Here is a 12135-nt window from a genome sequence, read left to right as displayed (position 1 = left end):
TAGCTAAAATTAGTTTCATATGAATAGCGAGAGAAGATGTTAGATGTTGGTAGAAGCGAATTTGAACAAGTATCTAATGGAAACAAATCATAGCACAAATTGAGAAGCAGAGGCAAAGTAAAGTGAAAACTCTCAGGAGAAGAATCGGTTTCAGCAGGTATTAAAAATTGAATAGAAAATGAATAGAAAAAAAGTACTCGGGTAAGAAAAAATGGGGGCGACGAAAGAAAGCAAACTAAACAAATTGGGCAGTGGAAGAAAAGAAGTAGGGAAAAATACTGGAAAAACAAGCGAATTAGAAGTTGAGGAGACTTCAAGTCCAGAAAGAAGGAGCACGAGAAGATGCAGTTCGAGGAAAGAATCCTGACAGGTATAGGCAAAGAAATTGGAAAAGAACTAGAGTGCCTAAAAAAAGAGATAAAAAATAATGGCAGGAAAATTATAGGATGCAAGGACATGTTTACAAAGGAAATCAAGGAATTGAGATAAAAGCTAAGAGGAAGCCAAAATAAATAGAATAAAGATGACGAAACACGAAATAAAACAGGAATTAGGTTGAGCAACCTAAGAAAAAAAGATACAAGGGGAGGTCGGAGAACAGATAGAGTAGCAAAAAGAAATAGAATTGTAAATGTAACTAAAACTCTATCTGAAAAAGATAGAAGTCGAAGAGAGAAGTGAAAGGAGAAAAAACATCGAGTAGACTAGCAATGGAAAACGGAAATATTAAGAAAAAGTAAATTACTGATAGAAAAACTGAAACTACAAGCGGGAAACATGGAGGCTACAAGAATAAGTAGAGGGCATAATAGAACAGGCCCAATTATTAAGTCAACCGATTCAATTGGAATCTATGGACACAAAAAAGGGAGATTAAGGATTAAATTTTTAAAGACAGGAGAATCGGACGAAGACCAGAGAAAAATATCAGTTATAGTACGGAATATTGCAGAGGCAGGAAAGATAAGGGAGGTGTGGGGTTTTTTGAAAAATTTCGATATAGTGATCCTTCAAGAAACCTGGATAAAGGAAAAAAACAAAAACATTATACTGAAAGTATTAAATAAGAACATGCAGTAGTGGATAAAAATGGCTAAAGGGAGGCTAGCAGCGGAAGAGAAAGTGATGGACAAACAGTAGGAGTAAAAAGAACAGGATAGGTAAAGCTACAATGAAAGAGTAGGAATGCGTCTTAACGTTAAACGGAGGAAGAGGAAAATCTCCTAATGATTACTATATACAACGACAAAAATGTAACAACGATAAAAGAAAGGCTAGATACAGTGATAGATAGGAAAGGCAAGAAATTAGTCATTTTCGAGGAGTGGAATGCTCGGATTGGATTGAAGCAAGCTAAGACAAAGATAACAGAAATAGATACCTGGGAAAGGAACTCGGAACATATAGTCCGTCATAGCGTGGGCAGAAAACTGTTGGATTAACAACCTTAAATGGGAGATCAAAGGGGGACGAAGATGGAAAGTTAACATACACAGGCGCAAGAGGGAGTTCTGTGCTCAATTACGTTATCGCCTAAGAAGATGAAGAAGGGGGCCCGGTATGCGAATTAACGATGCACGTAAGGGAGCAATCCGATCACATACCTGTTGGGTGTATATTAAAAGATAAAACAAAGGAACGAGGCATTCAGAGAGAAGGAAATTGCAAAAACCATTGAAGGAATCAAAACGAAAAAAGCACTAAAAGAGACTGACCTGGTAATCGAATTGTTCGTTGAAGAACTATTAAACGAAATATAGAAGGAAGGAAAAATGCCAGAGCTGAGAGAAAAGTTTGATTCTTTCGATAGTAAAGAGGATGTGAGGAACTACAGAGGCATAGCGTTATTCAACGTGGAATACAAAATACTGGAGATGCTATTACGCCAAAGAATAAAGAGTTGACTGGAGAGAAACCGGAAACTAGAGGAAAGTCAGGCAAGATTCCGCAAAAACAGGTCAACAATTGACCACACCTTCATACTGAACTCCCTAATAAATAATAAAATGAGAAGAAATAGAGGCAAACTATACGTGGCATTCATACACTTCAAAGCAGCAATTGACAGCATAGACAAAGAGCTCTTATTTAGAAAGCTATGGAAGCTGGGCATCAGGTATAGAGTGTAAAATACGATTAATCCTTGCGTGACGATGGCCGGGTCTGCGGTGATCCGTTTGAAGCTGAGCGGGTGTATATGTGACTTACATTGACAAGGAGAGTGCAAGTCCTTCGGGTCACCGATTTAATTGAAACTTTATAGGTTTGTACATTTCGTCATGCAGTTCAAGAATATATATCATTATAGCCGCTACTACTCGATAGTTTTTAAGATATTTACTAGATATTAACACTTTGACTGCCACGGTGGTCATTGGTGACCGGAGCGTTTGAACTACTTAAACTACATTGAGCAACACTGAATGAAAATTGACAATTAGTACATTTTGAATATAACCGCTAATAAGAAGATACTTTGAAATAAAAAGTGCCCCATTGAACAATTAAAATTTTTTCTTAGAACATCAAAGATATATTAGAATAAATCCTGCATCTAGTAGTGCACTCCCGTTTCCCGAGGGAAACGTGTGATTTCGGCGTGGCAGTCAAAGGGTTAATAAGATTGCTATAGAAAACTGTTTTCCATGCATTGTATTCTTATTATTCTGTAACAAATATATACTAGCATAGGAAATCGTAAAGAATACATTTTTTGGATTAAGAAATTTGATTTACAATTGTTAATTTACAATGTCTTCATAGGCGAAAAATGAATATAAAATATTAAGTAGATTGAAGAAGAAAAACCAACTAGAGACGAGAGTCGAACCTCGGACCCTGCATCATATGAATTTTCGGGTGTCGCTATTAAGCCACATCACCACTTGAAAACCACAAGAAATAAATCAGTAGTTACCGAAGTAATAAAACTTTAATCGCAAATATCTCAAAAACGATCGAGTAGCGGCGGCTATAATGATATATATTCTTGAACTGCATGACAGTATCTACAAACGTACAAAGTTTCAATTAAATCGGTGACCCGAAGGACTTGCACTCTCCTTGTGAGCGACTAACAATAAGAAGTAAGAAAAACAAAGTCGAATGGGCGGCTAATGCTGAAGCATTTCACACGCGAGTCAGTTTGGAAGACGCAGTCATAGCGAATAGATGAGAGTTTTGTAATCTACTATTTCAGTATCTTATAAAGATTACAGGTAAATATGCAGTTTAGCGGCTTTGCCCTAAACTTTTAGTCCTTTTTTCCCGGTTTTTTCACAAAAGGCTTTATTTGTGGCTCAATAAGAAATATAGATCGAGGGAGCCTGAAAAAGTTACTAGTTTCTTGAAAAAAAAAACATAAAATTGTTAAAAATTGCCGAACACATGAGTCGATCCCTATGATTTTTGAACATGTTGTAGAAGACGAGATTCTGAACACCTTTTATCTGAACAATAATTGCCGCTTCACCTTAATTTCCGAGATACTTGCAAAAATTATTCACACTACCCCATTCACTCCGCCTGTACGTATGCAGCGGACGTGTCAGATCGGTTTCAAAGAATCGCTTATCGTTTCCTTCTATAAACAAACTCCGGCGAGCGACAGAAACAGGACTGGCAGGTGAGCGTATAATAACGGGTGGACAAAAAGATTAAATTTAATTATTAATTAATTTCAATAATATGTCAATCTAGATTTTGTTCACATGTTAACTAAGCTGGTGTTGAGTCGTACTCGTTCCGGGCCGCAAGCGGCTCTCCGCTCGGCCACGACAACACAGTCTAACCTAACTCCAATCCATTACTTAATTTACTGATTGTGAGAGGAGTCTTTATTTGAATGGCGTCACCCTGCATCGATATCTATGTTTGCTTCGAGGGACTATCAAGATTATCAATTCTCGAAGCAAGACCGAGTGACGCAATGGGTCGTCATAGGGCCTATAAGAACATGGCCGAAGGGTTCAAGGGAACAGACTTTCTTTTGACAGTGAACGGTTTGCATTACGCATCGTACAAGACTCAAGCCTCCGCGTACTTGTATCGCCAGGGAATAAAATATAATTCAAGTTTAAAGTCAAGTCTTTATAAACCCGATCCTTTTTACCATATGATTAATAATAATATAGTGTTGCGACGGCAATATTACGTGGAAAACGCGCCTAGCCGTTCATCTTGAGGATCAACAAGGTATAAATCAAGACAAGGACTAGGGACAGCAATACTTGAGACCAGACCCAACAGACGGGACGCACGTGCGACTGACCCGCCGAAACGCTAACCAGACATTCCTATAAATCTAAAACCAACCAATACCAAAGAGAAACTTCCCTCACAGTTTCCCTCTCCTAATCCAAGGTCCTGCTAAAACTCCTTGCCCAATCAAAGGATCTATTTCTTCCTCCTCCTACAATCACTTTCCACCAATCGCCGCAAACCAAGACTAGACAAGACGAGACGACAGTCAGAAGTCAAAGACGAAGAATCAGACGGTATTCAGAATTCGAAGACATAAGACTTTAGCTACAACTCGAAGGAGTAAGAGATCAAAACGGTAGTTGGGAGAAAACGAGAAGACAGAAAACGGAAGACGGAATACAAGACGTAAAACGGCAAAGGCGGAGACGATACACCACACACACAAATCACTCATACAACTCATCAAAACGTGTAATAAAGTGTATATACAAGACAAACTGCATCTTATTACACACCCAAAGTGCTCAGTGTCTCGTAAGGGATTCGGCACACTGAGAGAAGGGGCAGCAACAATTATACTCTCCCAACAATTATAAGCTCCCTCATCAGCGTGGATCTACATTTCAATCCTGCGTCACGCTACAGATAGGTTTGGATTAAACTTGTATCCTGGCCGCCGTCAAGCGGCCGCGCATATAAGCAGAAATTCAAAAATCGAATCTTTATTAAGTCTTTATTAAAGATTAGATCGGGTGATGGTTGGGGTGGTGTAAGGGTCCACGAGTTTGAGAATGAGTGTGGGGAATGAACATAGATAGCTTCTTAGACGTCAAGCAACATACTAATCATCCGTTATATACGCTCGCCGGGGTTTGTTTATAGAAAGAAACGATAAGCGATCCTTTGAAACCGATCCACGGCACACGTACAGGTGGGATAGTACGTCACTGTGGTAGTGTGAACAATTTTTGCAAATATCTCAGAAATTAAAGCCAACATTTACACAGAGTTCAGGTGTTCAGAATCTCGTCTATAGAAAGAAACGATAAGCGATCCTTTGAAACCGATCCACGGCACACGTACAGGTGGAGTCAATGTGGTATTGTGAACAATTTTTGCAAATATCTCGGAAATTAAGGTCAAGCGGCAATTATTGTTCAGATAAAAGGTGTTCAGAATCTCGTCTTTTACATGTTCAACAATCATAGGGATCGACTCATGCGTTCGGCAGTTTTTAACAATTTTATGTTTTTTCTTGAAAAAGTTCCCCCGATCTATATTTCTTATTGAGACACAAATAAAGCCTTTTGTGAAAGAAACCGGAAAAAAAGACGCGTTTGGGGCAAAGCCGCTAAACTGCATATTTACCATATTACATTATACTATTATCAGTTCTTTTATTGCATTATTATATTATATTATATAATTTTAGTATCGTTTCCTATTTCTTTTGTAGCGTCTAGCCGTATGCACAAAAAGAAGAAAAAAGTTTTCTGTGGTATAAATGACTAGCACAATTTATGAATTTTACTTTAGCAAAGCTATTCTTTAGAAGACATTTTCCAGAGTTTTCTCCAAGTATGGCAGAGTAAATTTAGTTTAGAATCCTCAATAGCAAATTGCAGGTGTCATAAATTCAGAATTTTCGAAAAATAATTTTTTAAATCATTTTTTATTCTCTACCATCTTTCACTATGGTAATATTAGTTATTAGATATAATAATCAAAAAATGAATAAATCAATAGAAATAAAATGAAGCTCTTATATGTACGCGTCGCAGCCAAACATTGAATGAGTATATACAAGTATTGCTGACAAAATTTAAATCCATTTTATCCGCCTTGTTCTTCTCTGACAAATTGTGCGGAACCCATACGCCTAGCTCGCTGACTTTTCCTAGCTTTCTGCTATTTCTGAACTGTTGAACCCTTCATAATAAGATAAGCACAATGGCGAAAACGAACTGTAGGTTACTTGGAATTCCCTCAAAAATTTATGATCTACTTCCTGAACCGGCAATTACATATCACTGAATCCAATACTTCAAATGTTTCTCGAAGTTAGTCCCAACTGCATCAGCAGAATCAGTCAAGTGACTGCAACAGAGTGAGAAGTATATAGTTAACGAATTTTCGTACGATGTAGAGTGAACTTTTTATTGTAATGAGTGCAGAGGGTGAAAAAGTGCAAGAAATTACGTATGCAGTGTACTAGGCGTATATCTCTTGGAATCACAAAACTATATTACAAACAGAGTGAACAAGAATCCATCTCAGTAAATTGTCAAATAACGGGGAAAGGAATAGCTGAAGCTATTACTGACATCGCTTCAAATTATCAGGTAGCGAATGATGAAGAATTAATAAGTGAAGGAGAGTTGCGTAAAGTTTCCAAAGGGCAGGATGCAGTTCAAGAAACGAATGCAGAAAGTTCTAATGAATCTTCATCTATCGAGTTATTTCTCAAACGTAACGATCTCAAAAAAATGTGTCGCTTGCTATGAAAAGTAAAGCAATGACATTAGCAAAATTGCATCCCAATTGCATGCCAATACTACTCCGCTGTCATAATCTTGAAACACCAAGTTTAAATCACGACACACCTTTTTGTCGTAATTATTTATATCTTAATAATTGCTGAGTATCTACACTTAATATTTTGCATACGTCAAAAGGGATCACCTCAGCTATCGTTCTGCAAAAGCACATTAAAATCGAAGTCGGACAGTTCGTGCACTTCCTTTGTCAGACCACCTGCACAGTGTTTGCACTAGGCCCTAGTAAAAATCTATAAATTATCTAATCCAAACCACGAGACATAGGGCATATCGGACCGAATTGCTTAAATATCCATCATTACCGGAAGATATTCAAACGCGAACATACCCCTAACAAATACACAAAACTCACCACTCACACGCCACAGTAACCAATCTACATACACCCGAATCTATAATCATTAATATAATCTACACCATTCACTCTTCGTATTATAATAAAATAAAAATTTACAAAATTTTATTTCAATCATCTTTGAACGTTCGTAAAAAGACGTAAGCAATGTTTGATTAATTTTTCCAATAGAAAAGATGAACAAAACAAATACACGAAGAAAAAAATCTGACTATCAACACAAATAAGACGAAAATAATGATACTCAACAATGTAAGATTTATGCGAGCTCCGGTTACCGATAAGGTGGCGTGAATGAGAAGCACGTAACAGTGATAACCGAAGTCTCAAATCGAAGCGGCAATCCGCTTGACCCGCGCGGTGATCCGCTTGATCTTTACGACAAATGAACAAAGAAGGCCCACCTCGAGTGCGCAGCTCGAGGAGCGAACCGAGAGTCTTACGCGAGAGAAGAGAGCGACGTGTACCGTATCAAGAAGAATTAAGTAAAGCGGCAACCGAGAGTCAGATTCATTAGAGTCGAGTTCTCTCTCTCTCTCTCTCTCCCCCCCCCCCTTTGCAACAGAAGAAGGAGAAGGAGAGAGAAGGAGGAAAGATGGTTACTGAGTGGAAGGGAGCTGGAAATCACTAACCAATTTTAGTATTGGCCAAGACAAGCGAATGTCAGAAGGCGTCGAATATGACTTAGGGGTTGACAATTAAGAGCTAGGCTAAATAATCTAAGGCGAAGGCTGAATGCGAACGATACTATCGTAAGAGCGGGTCTATTGTACGATTGCGAGGTATGAGGTTGGAGCAAATATGAAAAGGCCGAAAAAGCCCATAATAGATATGGAAAAATGAATATGGCTCTGGACAAGGATACTCGAACCTACATTTGGCTGATGGAAGAAGGAAAAGATAGTGTACAGCTTGCAGTGTTAATAAAGGATGGTAAATACTTGTTGAAGGTCATTAAAATAGGAAAGGATATTTTGTCAGTGTATGCAACATAGGCACTGTCATTTGCACTCATTGTCGAGTGATGAAGTGTGTCTGTGAGTAGTGCCCCCACCAATGTATCCGGCCAATAAAAGCACTTCCTTAAAACAGGTTATCAAGTATGCTGCTTGATTTGTCTGTCCCCAAATATATCCAGAAAAATGTAAAGAATCCCCTCCGAAAAACAATGAAGATACGAAAAAAACCTAGAGCATAGATGGCCCCACATTTTCTTGAGGCGAGACCTCAGAGGGTGAATAAATGAGAACTCTATACCCCGCATGGGCAGGATCTAGAAAGCATTGGGGAGTATGAGGGGTGGGGGAGGGGGAAAGAAAGAGGAAATTAAGTTAGGAACATAGTTTGGAACAGAATAGAAATTAACATAATAAAGGAGAAACTAAAGGAAATAGTGCATATAAAATTAAAGTAAACGATACAGGAATATTGAAGCAGGATAGGTCTACTTATTGCAACAGCTACAAGGATAGAAAGAAAGAAATAGATATGCAAGATTACTGGAGTATAAAAGAAATCAAAGGTAATGATGAGGAGTAATGGGTGAGGTTAAGATGTGGGAATGCAGGGAATGTGATAAGGAGAAAGAAGGTGAAGAGAAAATGTAAATTGCGTAAAGGACATGATTCGTTGTTGCATATCCGGGAATGTGAGGAAATGAGAAAAAGACTGTTAAATGATCTAAAGAAATGGGTTACATAGTTAGATGAGGGTTAGGTTAAACTGGAAAGTTAATAATCTGTTAAGAAGTAAAATTGTAAAAGAAACATGCGAAATCAGTAGAAGCAACAATAAACTTAAACAACGAAATGAGGATAGTCGATGTAGAAAGCAGCACTAAGTTGAATCTGTAAACTAAAGATACTATGCCAAATATTTTAATTAATTCTAATTCTAATTTTAATTTTAATTTTAATTTTAATCTTAATTATATTAATTATGTTAACCGACAAATGTACAATGTCTAAGCTAAGAATTGTTGTAAATCTGGAAACCTACATCTCTATGAATCTGTAAATAAATACTATTACTACTACTAGTTTTAACTGAAGTCCCTGGTTAGTACTAGTGTTGATTAATTAATTCTGCAATTAACTAAATGCTATCAATCTATGCAAGTATTGCTTAAAAATCATTTGGTTATTAATGTTTCTGACACATCTAAGGTAATATTAATGGAATATTATTACCATTAAAATCCATTCTTAGGCAACTGTGTACTTTTAACTCAAAAAAGAACCAGTAATAACCATATTCTACAAACACTGAAAAACAAATTTTCAATATTCTACTTGCTACGATATGGTATAATCTCATGCAATTTAAAATTTTAAATGTTTCTCTTCCTTTTACAAAGATGTTACTTCAATGGGTAATACTTTTTGCAATGATTGTAATGCTTTGTCCAGTACAAACTAGTTTTAAATAGTAGCATTAAAATAATTGTAGAAGTAACTAGTTAAAAGTTATAGCAGACAACAGACAACAGACAAACAGTTACAACTAGTTTTGACTTGTCAAAAGTCATACTATAATTCAATACTATTTGATTTTGTCTGACAATATTTTTTCTTCAATTTTTAATATTTCGTAACAATGGTTCATATCAACCACTAGTTATAATATTAAAAATAAATTGGTCAATCTGAAAAACCTTCCTGAACTGGAAATCTCATAAAAATATGACCATTAAAACATATTTTTATACATCATGATAAAATAAACCAACAAATAATTTCCTTTGATATTTCCTTGACAACAAGTAGGCTCAATATTCATATGCATGCTAATGTACATACATTATTAACAATTGTTCATTACATTCTTAATTCGAAAGATTGGTATAAAATGCAAAATTTTCATTATAAATACAAATGACAAAATATTTATATCATAAAATTGAAAAAATTATTTTAGAAATAAATATTAATTACATTTTTCTTTATACTTGAAAAAAGAAATTGCTTTAAATCTTCTTCAGCGGATTACAAATTCACTGCATTCATATTTGCAATTTTCAGTTATATTTTTGCGAATAAAATTAAATAAGTACTTTCAACTGAATATACTTCACACTATATATTACCTACTTAGTATTTCAAGTCCTTCTGTTACACAGAATAAGTGTAGAACGAAAAATTATTACTATGAGTTGAATATAAAAAAAGTTAACATTTGTCTTTATCAGATTATAACCACAAAATATGTGTGTATTAATATAAAAAATGCAACAAATGAACCAAAAACAATAGAACACACATTATAAAAATATCTCTTCTATAAAGAAGTCAGACCTGTAAAATACAAAAAAGACACAGATATATAAAGACAATAAAGAAATGGAAATGATGAGACTCAACCACTATCTACGAAATATATCTAATTGTAGATTAAAGTAATGGTGTGTAGGAAAAACTAATGCAATATTGTATAATAAATAATAGGTAAAAGTTTTAGTACTGATAACAAAGGAGAATCCTCTTATCAGTAAAATCTAATAATAAGACAAAGCAACTCTAAATCATTCCAGAAATTAAAATTAAGGCGATAAAATGTCATATTTAAATTTTACCATATTTGAAAGACATTACACCATAATATACTATATTCCAGATGAAAAACTTTAATAAATAGACAAATATGTAGCAATGAATAAGTTTGTTAATTAACTATTAATATTTATTGATAAAAATGTATAGAAAGAGCATGATTTACATGAAAAAAATCTTACCTAAATGAAGAAATATTTAAAAAATTATAATGCGCTAATAAAATATGCTAAAAATTTCAATAGAATATTTTGCATTCTTATTTGATTCAAAAATGATTCTTACATATCTTAAATTTTGTCAATTTTAATAACATTGATGTTAATAAGTAGCATGTTAGAGACAAAATTATAATATGAAATGACCACAGAAAATTGCTTAACGTTTACAAAACATACCCGAAACATTTAACAGTAATAGTCATTTTAAAACAAGACCTAATAACTTCTTTAATAAATGATCTTATGTATATCATATGACTGTATTTATGCGTATATGTACTTAAAAATTGTTACAAACGTTATAACATAATGTTGTTAGCAAAATTTATTTGTCATAGAATAAAAGATAGGAAGAGACTATATTCTTCAACTTCATGTTTACTAAAAAATTTAGCATCAAGGAAAGTAAAAGATATTAAGAAAAAATCTATCTGTTATAACGAGCACAATAGACATTATTTTTTTTAAAGAATATTCTGTACAAAATATTCTGTAAAATAACTTTACATAATGCTGCCAAATCTCATATTTTAGATCTCTTGTCAAAAAATTGAATTATTAATAAATGAAAAGTATAAAGATATTTCGCTGCTCTAGATGAGCAAGTAATTTCTGAAATATTTTGTTCCATAATGTAATATATCCAAGCAACGATAACTCTAAACATCTTTAAAAAATATTTGACATATACTACTTTTATAGTTATTGGCATAGTATAAATATGTGAATGGATATAATATATATAAATCATATAAATATAATAAGTGATTTTATAGAATTTGATATTTTATAAAGACAATGGCTTCCCTGCCAGATAAAAATAAGATACAACTTACTCTGTACAAAAAGCAATGTGTAAAAATGTTTAATCTTTTTTCCACTCTTCAATGCTGGACACTATGTGAAACAATTATATAAGAACTTGACATTTATACAACCTTCTTATGAAACTTCTTTATCACTGATTGGTGCTTAAAATGTGTACCAATCTAGCAGATAATGTATACTGACATATACAATAGATAAGGCATTTATGCGATAATATATAAATTTTTACTAGTAATACATTTTAATGTACTTTAATTATAAATTTCAAAAAATTTTAATATGTTTTAATTATATTTTAATTATATGTTATATATTATAATTAAAATATATGTTATATATGTTATATATTTTAATTATGTGTTATATTCAGGAGAACATTACATTTCTGTAACTAATTCTTTTATTAATAATATTATTCTTTT

General features: G+C 34.1%; 1 protein-coding gene across 1 annotated transcript in view; it reads right to left on the bottom strand.

The window, feature by feature from the left end:
- Positions 1-11830, bottom strand: part of LOC108550182 (trans-1,2-dihydrobenzene-1,2-diol dehydrogenase) — a 31799-nt gene extending 19969 nt beyond the window's left edge. Inside the window, exon 1 of the mRNA XM_017903852.1 lies at positions 11722-11830. The gene's annotated coding sequence lies outside the window, so the exon portion shown is untranslated. The remainder of the gene's footprint in view (positions 1-11721) is intronic.
- Between the last annotated feature and the right edge of the window lie 305 nt (positions 11831-12135).

This window comes from Eufriesea mexicana, unplaced genomic scaffold, assembly GCF_001483705.2.
Source record: "Eufriesea mexicana isolate 0111107269 unplaced genomic scaffold, ASM148370v2 scaffold4744748238, whole genome shotgun sequence".
In the NCBI taxonomy this organism is placed as follows: domain Eukaryota; kingdom Metazoa; phylum Arthropoda; class Insecta; order Hymenoptera; family Apidae; genus Eufriesea; species Eufriesea mexicana.
This window is presented reverse-complemented; position numbering and strand designations above follow the sequence as displayed.